At 34.1% G+C, this 12,728-nt stretch overlaps 1 protein-coding gene across 5 annotated transcripts in view; it reads left to right on the forward strand.

The window, feature by feature from the left end:
* Positions 1 to 12,728, forward strand: part of LOC145268721 (band 3 anion transport protein-like) — a 971,550-nt gene that overhangs the window by 411,908 nt on the left and 546,914 nt on the right. For 3 of the 5 annotated variants that reach the window (XM_080124273.1, XM_080124272.1, XM_080124276.1), the window contains exon 2: positions 12,164 to 12,221. The exons of the other annotated variants lie outside the window; for them this stretch is intronic. The gene's annotated coding sequence lies outside the window, so the exon portion shown is untranslated. The remainder of the gene's footprint in view (positions 1 to 12,163; positions 12,222 to 12,728) is intronic. 5 annotated transcript variants of the gene reach the window in all.

Below are 12,728 nucleotides of genomic sequence, written 5' to 3' on the forward strand. Positions count from 1 at the left end.
TCCACCCTCAGCTGAACACTTTTCTACAGGGAAGGGGGGTCGCATTTTTCGACAATATTTTCAAAAGTCATCGCCTCTTTTTGATTGACTAACCTTAATTTAAACCTTTGTCACTTCCAGTTTGCCGATGGGCGCAGCAGCAAAGACGTCACATTTTTTTTTGTTTACGTTTTTTTCCTCCTTCGCGGTATGGTTTCAAGCCTGCCTGACTACTACCATTTATTTTTATTTTTTTTTTTTGCTCAATTCACACCTCCAAACACCCGGGCAACGCCAGGCACCCAGGCTAGTCTATAATATAAATCTCACCTGTCTGTTTAAATGTATGTATGTATGTTTGTATGTCTGCCTAAAGCTTTTGCAGTACAGGTTCGAGCCTGCCTGCCTACTACCACTATATATATAGTTACATTGTATTACATAGGGGGGGTAGTAAACTAAACGTTTTCAAGCCTGTGGAATACAATACCCCCGAGGCGCTTCCCAAATGACTACAACATGGTTGTTATGAAGTCCAATGTAAACAAATTCTTGTCGGGACGTCCTCTTAAATAATCAAACTATCTAATCACCATTATCACTAATATCATTACCAATCCTTACGGTTTTGCCTCACAAACTATGCACACACACATATATATATATATATATATATATATATATATATATATATATATATATATATATATATATATATATTATAAAGTGTAATAGACAAGGTCTAAATGAACAAAGCCTCAGTAAAATATATTTAAAGTGCTGTACTCGGAGTACTGCAGCTATGATAAGCTCAATAGGTATAATTAACTAGAGTTATATAAATAGAAAGGGTGATGAAGGGACGATATCCAGAAATATTGTAAATATCGAATGAATAAAAGGATATCGTTTCCGAAATGATCGTACATAGAAATTGATTTTGTTATGTTTTCTCCTATGAGAAAATTGATAGATAATTTTACAATTATTAATCATGATTTTTGGAATATGACAACTTTTTACCATGACGAGTACATACATCATAAATATTTGTTGTATTTTTTATTTTGAATAATTATGATTCTAAATAAGCACTGAATTTTATGTCAAGATTTGAAAGTATAAAAATTTTAATTTCTTCAGATGATTTTTGTTAAAACAGCCTTCGTTAAAAAAAAAAAAAAACGTATGTTGTTCTATTAAACCTTTTATTGTTTAAATTATTTGACTTTACTCGATCTTGTTTGTAAATAAAAATTGAAAAGACATCAGTTAGTAATGCATTTTGGAAGATTGTCCGTGAAAAACACACACACACACACACAATCGCCATAAGATAAGTATTTTATTATTTTTAGTCACCACTTTGGAAAAAAAAAATAACTCGCAAATGTGACTGTTTCACTCGCAATGTAAAGCCCTGTACATTATCTGTTACGTCATGGGGAATAGCTGACAGAGCAGGAACATGTATATTCCATGGATTTAAGTCCAAATATAGCTCCACCATGACTCATGAGCATCTATAAGTCAGCTTGATGCTGTCCAGACTATGCATCCCTGACTGATTCCATCTAATACAAGTCATCAGAGTAAAGTAATGACAAAAAAATGTGCAGAGTTGGACAATGCAATATGGGTTGATGCAATAATATAAAGTACAACTTCATAGACTGTATATACAAAAATAATTTACAATAAAAAATAATGAGTTTTGCCTTTTTTCTTAGATGGTAGATCACTAAGATTCCGATGGTGAGGCCCCAGCTTACGGGCTTTGGGGAGTGTGGAGCCACCCTTTAATTGCCATTGCTACAAGGTCCACTCTGACCCGGAGTGGTAGTACCTGTTAGGGTCCCAACCATGGGTTAAATAGAAACTGACTTGAAAAAAACAAATATATTCTATTAAAAAATTGTTCTCCAAAATCACTGGATTCGGCATTAAATAACCTGGAAAGGGTTGATATGCCGTAAAACAAAAACAGCCAACCAACCAAAACTTAGTCAAGTCATAAGTAGCTATCATGCTGAAAATGTGTGTGCACTCCTAGTCTTGATGAAATGTAACAATTTTAAAAGACCCCTGCGATGGGTTCTGGCAATAGTCGAGCCTAAAATTTTACATAAATTTTAATCGGAAAAAAAAATTTTGGTGTTCATAATTGAACCTGTTTTAAAAAACTAAACTGCAGAAAAGTTTCTGTAGTGTAGGTACTCTTCACAGAAGAGAGATGTCAGATTCCAAGAAGCACATAAATTGAAATGTACTTGCAATAACCCTTATCCCTGAGTGGCTTCCGGGCCTTGATCAGTGGTGATCACTGTGTAAAAAAAAAAAAAAAAATTTTTTTTTTTACCTAGAAAATCATTTTTTTAAGCGATTTTAATAGCAAATTATAGCCATTACCAGGTTCACAGAGTTTTGTGCAGATTCCAGAGTTCGACAAGATACACCTGATAAAGGTGATAGGTTACATCAACTGAAACGCTGTGTTAATAACACTCAAGATGAAAACAATAGTCCAAAGAATCCAAATAATACTTTTGTTGTAGATTAGCACGTATGGGGTATTGCCGAATTATCTGAGCCAGAAGATTTTTATTATTATCGTATAGATTGAATTAGATTTGTTTTAAAGTGAAAAATGCAATTCAAGGAAAAATATTGTCAAATGACGTTTTAGGAATTTAACTTGACTAGATTATATAAACAATAACAAGAAGGAATTTAGATAAATAAAAACAAATAAGTTTTAATAGAAAAGAATGTAATGGACATGAACAAAATAGGTTTTCAAACCTAGATATGAAAACAACAAAATTGGGCCAGAGAAAACGTGACTGATAAGTAACCTGTTAGGTCTTTGTGTAGTCGAATGATGTAAGCACAAAGGCTTAGTGTGAATATATACAGGCAAGTTAGAAGTTAGTAAAGGAGTCTTGAACGAACAAGTTGAAACGAGTAGATGGGGCATGCAAATTTAAATATGGAAAATTAATTTGGTTATCTGAGTTGTCAGGGTAGAAAATGACTTATATTTTCTGAAACGCATCTGGAACAATACAGTGATAGTTCCTACCAAAAAGATATGCTGTTCCCTTGTCTGGTACAGCACAATCACGTTGACACCAGTTTTCGCCAGATCATCAAAGTTAAGCAATATTGAGCCTGGCCAGTCTCAGATGGGTGACCATTTAGGAAGGCTGGGTGCTGTATGTACCTTCTGAGAAGGTTGGGTGTGGGGCCAGCACCCTCGCCCTGAAAAAAGAACTCGTTGCTACAAAAGTATCTACAAAGTTGTGGATGGCCTATGCTCCTCCAGGGGCTCAAAGCTATGGATGGATGGTTCCTTTGTCTGAGCAAGCAGACAATGGTGCTATTTGCCCCGTTTGTTGAACTATTATTGAAGGTATATACGTCTGCAATTCTGAATTTTTGAGATGAGATGTGAATGCTTGTGTTATTTTGATTAATCGGACTATTATTCTCATCTTGGGTGTTATTAACACAACGTTTTGGTGGCTGCAACCTGCGACCTTCTTCGGGTCTTAAAAACATGCTTCCTTTTCTCTACTAAGAAAAAGAGGGTTGGCTCTGCATTACAAGAATTCAAACCAGTGGTTTGAGAGTGATCATAAAGAAAGTTCAATCTTCATATTTTTTAAAGGCTTTCCTATAACTCAAAGAAGAAACAAGACATATGATCAGCCTAAGGGAGGTAATTACAAAAACAACAACCCCCCTATTGGAGTTGTCCCCCTTGCATTATGTTTTTTTTTTTTTTTAAACAAGAAAACAAAACAAAAACACGCATGGGTATCGATCCTTTGTTTCGTAAAACATTTTTTTCACTAAGATTAACAATTCGCATAGATATCCCAAAAAATTGAGTCATAGGAAAACCTTTAAAAAAATATGCTAGTGAAGATTGAACTTCCTTTATGATCTACGGACCCACGGTTTGAATTCTTGTAATGCGGAGCCAACTCTCTTTTCCTAAGCAGAGAAAAAGAAGCATGTTTTTAACACCTGAAGAAGGTCGCAGGTTGCATCGACCAAAACGTTGTGCTAATAACACCTAAGATGAGAATAATAGTCCGATTAATCAAAATAACACAAGTATCTATATCTGTTTATTATAAGTGTTAAAAATATACACACATAAATAAACGCAGCAAACATTACATAGACGACTATATAAAAATGTATATGGTTTGTACCCCTCGTTTATACATAACTGTTTTTATATACACTCTTTATACACCTCCCCGTTTATCCACTATGCCATGGGTCCTTGCAGGTTGGCTTTATTAGATTAATCCGCCCGTGAACACCGTTGGGACTTGAGAATTGGACGGATCGATTTCCATCTTAACCTTTAAGCGAGACCTCACCTCTTTGGGTTACCCTATCAAAGGTTTGTGCCTCCGATAGCCTTGCTTTCGGAATCGACAAAGCATGCAGGCTTCATCCTCATATAATTAAAAACATATAACTTGCAGATTTTAATTTGTCCGAGTCCGTGTGAAGAACACGGGATTAATTTTTTTTTTTTTTTTTTTTTTTTTTGGCGTTAAATTTCTGCTAATTTTGTGCAATGCTAAGAATCAGATTTCATTCCATTGCAAAAAAAAAAAAAAAAAAAAAAAATGACAAATCCGTATTGAACTGTGTCGACATGATTATTGATTAATCGACTGATCGTCTCGGATCAATATTGGATCGATTCACTGGCATAAATAGACGGATCCAGGAAATGAAATCTATGTAAAGATATCTAAATAGAGAATCACTTCCGTGGATAAATATTTACCAAGATTAGTGCTGTCTGGTTCAAGGACACTTTTTATGAGAGATTTTGTAATGTTAAAAGTGCCAGTGATGTATACGAGATTTAAAGTAATGGAGGAGGAATGCATGGGTGGAATAAGAAAGGAACAAACGGAAAATAAGGTGATGAAAAGAAAAAAAAAAAAAAGGAAGTAGAATGGTGATGACTATATAGAAAAATAAATCCTGGAGCACAAAAGGTTGCTCATTTTCATGGTACTACTTCCATCTTCGTAGCTCTTCAACTTTTTGGAGTAAACATAACGAGGAGGCCTTACTTTTGGAGCTATCCTCATACAAAAACAAAAGGAAATAAAATGGTACTTGTACAGTTTAATCAAGCCATTAAAAAATGAAAATATCGAAAAAAAAAAAGAAAAAAGAAGTTATATTGTACGTACCCGTTATGGAATGAAGTTTTCCGAAAAAAAAAATTTCACTTGATTTGATCAAGTATTTTTTTTTTTTTTTACAGCAGAAAAACATGTTTTTATGACAGCACGTTGAAGGTAGCCAGGTTTGGATTTTTAGAACACGTCATGGGGAGACAACTCAATATAAAGCACCGACCCCCCCCCCATGTTAAATAATTGCTTTTCTTCTTAAAAATCGAAAAATAGCTACCTTTTGATCGGTGTGATAACAAATTGTTTTTTCGCTGTAAAAAAAAAAAAAAAATAAAAGTACTTGATCAAATTAAGTGAATTTCTTTTTTCAGAGACCATCATTCCATAACGGATACGTACAATATAACATTTTTTCAGTATTTTCATTTTTTAATACCTTGATTAAACTGTATAACTATCATTAAAATAAATGAAGGAACAAAAAAAAAATAGAAAGAAAATTCACTCAAAGATAAGAATTATTAAATTTGTGTGAAAGGAGAAATACCAAGGATATTTGTAATTGTTGTAGGCAACATAAGTTAGAGTTCTTTAATAGTCCTCGTCACCAGTGTTGTGACATCTTTTTAAGGTTCTTAAATAAAAGTTCTTTAATAATCCTCGTCACCAGTGTTGTGGCATCTTTTTAAAATTTTTTAAATAAAATGTCCTTGTCACCAGTATTATGTCATCGTTTTTTAATTTTCGTGAATAAAATTTCCTTAGTAATATTTGTTACCAGTGTTATGTCAATTTTTTACGATTATTTTGGTCGATATAACCTCTGACCTTCTTTAGGTGTATCTTATTGAACTCAGGGATCTACCTGGTCATGGCTGACGGAATGAGAACATGCTACCTCCAGTGTTGTGAACTTGTAAAGGTTCAGAAAAAAACACAAGTATTAGAAACAAAATATATTCAAAAGAGAAAGACAAATAATGCCAAGTTTGCGTAACTTGTACATAACTGTTATCTAACACTGAGAGGCGTCTTTTTCTGGTCTTTATAATAATCAGAAGAGTCCATTGTTATCTTTAAGGTGGACACCACAACAGTAACGATGCTTGTAACTAATCAGAAATTGACTATTTTAAAGGATGGCCGAACAAAAACATGTTTACATTAGACTTGAAAGTGGCAATTTTGTTGTCAGTCAGAGATCAGTTCCATGGTACCGTGTTTTACAAATGGGAAATTCTTGGAAGGAAACTTTGCTCATGGAAGTTGCACTTCGTTCTAGGCACATAGGGAAGAAAGGGAATTTATTGATAGTGGTTGTAGCTAAACAAGTTTTTGTCGCGAATATATAACGTGAAGAAGGGCCATAGATTGACGCTCTGTCATGAAAATAATGATAGAACAGAGAAAAACTAGCAACGTCTGTGATAAAAAGGCTGTAGAGTGGAGAAGAGGACATTGCTCACTAGATTTCGAAGTTGGTTTTGTACTTTGTCAAGTGAGGAAAGAGCGCTTTGAGTGGCAACAGTACTCCAGTTTAGGACGTCTTTGGCTCTTAGAAGATTGCACCTGGAATGAGATATTTTTGGAACAATAAAATGCTATCAATATTTCTCCAACAATCTTGACTACTATACCAATATGCAGCAATTTAAATGTAATGTTAACAAATATCTCATTATTCTGCTTCTGAATTTTTACGATGCAGATTGATAATTTGTATTGTTTAGATTATTCAGACTACTGTTCTCATCTTGAGTATTAATTTCAGAAAGTTTCAGTCGGTGTAATCTCCGACCTTCTTCAGGTGTGTCTTGTCGAACTCAGGGATCTTTCTGGTGAATTAAGGAATCTACCTGGTCGTAGCTGATGGAACAAGATCATGCTACCTCCATGGATTAATTAAAGAAACATTTTTGTAATGTTAACAAACATCTCATTATTTTGTTTCTGAATTTTTGAGATGCAGATATGGCAACAGCACTTAACAATTGGACATCTTTGACTCCTAGAAGATTACAACTAGAATGAGATATTTTTGGAACAATAAAATGCTATAACCATTTCTCCAACAACTTTGACAACTTTACCAACATGCAGCAACTTAAATGTAATGTTAACAAAGATCTCAGTATTCTGTTTCTGAAGTTTTGAGATGCAGATATGGCAACATCACTTAACAATAGGACATGCTTGACTCTTAGAACATTGTGCCTGGAATGAGATATTTTTTGAATAATAGAATGGTCACGTGTTAACTATGCGACACTTCCAACTAACAACTTCCGGGATTAAATGCAACACACGGCTATCAAGACTTTCTGCTTCAACATCTAATTCCAAATTGGAGCAGGCTTTTTTATATTGAAACCGGAAGTATCTCATTTGCATATCAGGTGACAAAAGACGCAACATCCATTTTGTTTTGTTTTTTTTTGTTTTTTGTTTTTTTTTGCACAGGACATTACGGGCTGCTGAGATAACAAGTTTGTACCAAATTTTTTAGGAATTTAATCACATAATCTAACTATTTGTCCAGCCACCTTGACAACTATACCAATATGCATCTATTTAAATATAATGTTAACAAACATCTCACTATTCTGTTTCTGAATTTTTGATATGCAGATTGATAATTCGTATTATTTGGATTATTCAGACTAATGTCCTCAGTTTGAGTTTTAATTTCACAAAGTTTCAGCCGATGTAACTGCCAACCTTCTTCAGGTGTCTCTTGTTGAATTCAGAAATTTACCTAGTGATGGCTGACAAAACAAGAACATGCTACCTCCATGGATTAAGTAAAGGGACTTTTTTTTCTGTTTTGTTATGTCAAAAGAATGGATGAGAGTTCTTGGATTAGTAGATGTAAAACAGGTAAGATTGTAGAGGAAAGCCATTGAAAATATGGGGAAAAAAATGCCAACATGTAAAATGGACGTGAAACAGATGAAGGTTTTTTTTTTTTTTTGCTGTTTTTTGTTGCTGTTATTTCTAGTGATGAGACAATTCTTATATTTTTTCCTGATTCCAATACAATTAGAGATTCTGTTCTAAATTCCTGATTTCGATATATCCACAGATTTTATTTATTCATTTATTTATTATGGACTATAATCCTCATCTTTAAATTGTTGTTTCACAACGTTTCGGCCAGCTATACCTCTGGCCTACGAAGTCCTAGAAAAATAATACCAATCATCTCAATAATGAATTCCAATTAATTAAATAATATACAGATATACAATTACAGATTTTGTTTTAAATTCCCAGTTCGGATACAATTACAAATTTTGTTTTAAATTCCCAGTTCTGATACAATTACAGATTTTGTTTTAAATTCCCAGTTCTGATACAATTACAGATTTTGTTTTAAATTCCCAGTTCCCATACAATTACAGATTTTGTTTTAAATTCCCAGTTCTGATACAATTACAGATTTTGTTTTAAATTCCCAGTTCTGATACAATTACAGATTTGGTTTTAAATTCCCAGTTCTGATACAATTACAGATTTGGTTTTAAATTCCCAGTTCTGATACAATTACAGATTTTGTTTTAAATTCCCAGTTCTGATACAATTACAGATTTTGTTTTAAATTCCCAGTTCCGATACAATTACCGATTTTGTTTTAAATTCCCAGTTCCGATACAATTGCAGATTTTGTTTTAAATTCCCAGTTCTTATACAATTGCAGATTTTGTTTTACATTCCCAGTTTGGATACAATTACAGATTTTGTTTTAAATTCCCAGTTCCGATACAATTACAGATTTTGTTTTAAATTCCCAGTTCCGATACAATTACAGAGTTTGTTTTAAATTCCCAGTTCCGATGCAATTACAGATTTTGTTTTAAATTCTCAGTTCCGATACAATTACAGATTTTGTTTTAAATTCCCAGTTCCGATACAATTATAGATTTTGTTTTAAATTCCCAGTTCCGATACAATTACAGATTTTGTTTTAAATTCCCAGTTCCGATACAATTACAGATTTTGCTTTAAATTCCCAGTTCCGATACAATTACAGATTTTGTTTTAAATTCCCAGTTCCGATACAATTATAGATTTTGTTTTAAATTCCCAGTTCCGATACAATTGCAGATTTTCTTTTAAATTCCCAGTTCCAATACAATTACAGATTTTGTTTTAAATTCCCAGTTCTGATACAATTACAGATTTTTTTTTAAATTCCCAGTTCTGATACAATTACAGATTTTGTTTTAAATTCCCAGTTCTGATACAATTACAGATTTTGTCCTAAATTCCCGATTCCAATACAATTATCGATTGTGTGCTAAATTCCTGATTCCGATATAACGATAGATTCCATTTTTCTTTAGTCTCTAAACATATAGCTATAGTGTTGCTTTTTAATGATTTTTTGTTTTTTATTACCGTAAAAAATAACATGTAATAAGTGTATAAACATATTTTTGCAAACAAAAAAATACACTCGTGCTCGAAGGGCATTTATAGACAAAAAAAGTTAAGATTTTTCTGATTCCAAGTTCTCACCTGAGCTTCAATCTATAGCCCCCCCACTTTCCAAATTTTCACGAAAAACACTTGTCTACGTAAAACCACTATCAATAATTTCCTCCACTTTTTATCTGTGCCTAAACCTAAAGTTGGATTCCATGAACAAAGTTTGTTTCTTAGAACTGCACACCTATAGAACTCTGCTTGCCTGCTTTCCAGCTGACTACATATGGTCGTCTTCAAGTCCAATGTAAACAAGTACTTGATGAGCCGTCTCTTTAAATAATCCAATTTACCACATTTCCACGACTAATGATTACTACGATATTGTCGCAATGACTACAGTATATTTATTAACTTTTATTCTCGAGTGGCTTCCGGGCCTTGATAAGAGGTGACCTCTTTGTAAAAAAAATATCATTCCATCTCATAAACTCTTATATTCAAGTGGCATTTGGCCTTGAAAAGTTGTGATTTGTATTCTTTAGGTATAAAAAAAATTTAAGTCTCCCATGAATGGGTTTAGAGATATCGTAGTAATATACAAGGCTCGTTCCACAAGTAAAGTCTCCTATTTTTTTACTCAAAAAGTTGAAGAGCTACGAAGACAGGAATGGTACTATTAAAACGACCTTTTGTACTCCAGAACTTATTACTACTTCCACTACTAACGATTACTACGATATTGACCAATTGACTACCGTGCACCAATTAACCCTTACCCTTGAGTGGCCTTGGGCCTTGATAAAAGGTAACCACCTTTTGTAAAAAAAAACAAAAAAAAACAAGTGAAGCATGCATGGTCCCCCGTGAGTACACAGTGAACGAGGCATAAGAAAAATGACTAAGTTTAGCATTTGCCTTCCACCTACCCACCCCGATTTAGCCCTAAAAGTGCGGAGGGGACATCAAATCCTGGTGAAAATAAATTAAAGGTGCAGTTTTACGCCTTAACATATGTAAAGTTGAGCTCTGCACCATGCAAAAAAAAAAAAGAAATGACTAAGTCTATCATTTGTCCCCTCCCCTCATTCCATTTAGCCCCGAAATTCCCCAAGGCCTTAACATATTTAAATTTGAGTTCAGCACCATGAATAGACATACACAAGAAAGAACAAATGGCGCAGTTTTAGGCCTTAACATATGTAAATTTGAGTTCTGCACCATGCAAAAAAAAAATAAATAAATGACTAAATCCATCGTTTCCCCCTCCCTCCCTCCCTCGATTTAGCCCCAAAAGTCCCCAAGGCCTTAACATATTTAAATTTCAGTTCAGCACCATGCAAAACTGCTAAATAGACATACACAGAAAAGTTTGGACAAATATGGTAAAATAGTCCCAAAAATGGTGTGTTTTTATTAGCCCTAAAAGAGCCCTTGGGGCACACCCAAGAGTTATTGCAAAGTATAGACAAACAAAATTATATAGAAATCAGTTAGTTACAACTTTTCAGAAAGTTTTATAAAAATCGAAGGCATCAATATTTTTTAATAAGCACAGAAGCGTCAATTTTAGCCATTTTAAACCGAAAGGCACCCCCAGGGGGGGGGGCAACTGGAGTTTTCACAGAAAATTTGTTTTGTTACTTTTTTACTCATATCATGTTAAATGTTTGTGTGAAATTTTTTTAAATTCCAAGGCGTAGTTGGTTAGAAAAGTGCGGACAGACGAACGGACATGGGTGAATTTACAGGTTCACCCTTCTTTTGTTGAGGGTGGGGGCAATAAAATTAATCTGATCAACACTAATTATTTTGCTGCTGTTTTTATTAGCTGATCCAGCGAGATATCTTATCTTCTATCTTCTATCTATATAAATAAAATGAACTCATTTTTTCCCGTCTGATTTTGACATTAATAGGATTAAAAATCAAGATATTTCATGCAAATATAATATGCACAAACGGCAGAACAATATCTGAGGTGTGTTATAGGCTTATTATTTCTCAAATTCCTCGATCATCTTAGATTTCTATACTTTTTCTGCTGAGAAGTCACGGCCAAAATCGGTTAAGATCAATGGAAGTGGTAAAATATTTTCTCTCTAAAAAATTCCTCCTCCCCCTGCCACCACTTAATACCGTTTGGGGATCGTTCACAAGGAACAGTTGAGAAGAGAACACCGGTTTGGCTTCGTAGTTCTTTCATGTGAAGTTATTTAAAATCACTAAACTAAGCTGCAGTGCTCTGTGGCGTAGTGGTTAGCGTGCTGGACAATTCACATTATTCGCGCCGACCTACCGTAGTCGTTTTTTTTTGTTTTTTTTTTCCTGAACAACTGGAATGGACTTTTCTTGGTGGCCGAACTGTTAACATTGCAGATGTTTTTTTTTTTGTTTTTTTTCACACTTTATTTTCCTACTTTTACTCATGACTCCGGGTTTGATCCTTCCTACTTACCTACCATAACATTTTTTAAACACCCCCCCCGTCCCGGAAACAAACACTCGGGCAACGCCGGGTACCCCCGCTAGTGGTAATATATTTTTATATACATATTTTTATTTTTTTTGTATTTTAGGTGAGTGTCTACTCAAGAAATCCGAAGAACTGAATGGCCACAATGCTGTCTTTTATTGGTAACGTATTTCTTCTTTTTACATATTTTTTGTTTCTTTCTTTGATTCTTTTACATAACAGGGGCACCTGCCAGTGACCTTTTTGTTTTACATCAAATAATTTGGCGGGGGGAGGGGACAATCAAGGAACAATCTGATAAAACAGGCAAACCATTTAATATCAGTTTATTAGATGAGTGCGCGTGCGTGGGTGCGTGCGTATATGGCAGCCTCCTTGGGCATAACCAAGAACCCCACCGAAGTTTTAATATAAATTGAGTTAGCACATTTCTGTGAAAACTTCCTTACTTTAGGGAGTAACGAAGAAAGTGAACCCAAATGAAGTGGAGACGGAAAGAGCATAAACAATTAGAGTCATTTGTGTTTTATTGCAATAAAGTCATACAGAGAGAGAGAGAGAGAGAGAGAGAGAGAAAAAAGAAAAGGAACAAACCAAGTTATGTAGTCATCAACGTTTCGTCTTTATTTTGAGACTTCCTCTGGGTGAGTGAAATTAAGAAAACAAAA

The sequence above is a fragment of the Euprymna scolopes genome, chromosome 44 (assembly GCF_053919585.1).
Source record: "Euprymna scolopes isolate OS-2025 chromosome 44, ASM5391958v1, whole genome shotgun sequence".
NCBI classification, from domain to species: domain Eukaryota; kingdom Metazoa; phylum Mollusca; class Cephalopoda; order Sepiida; family Sepiolidae; genus Euprymna; species Euprymna scolopes.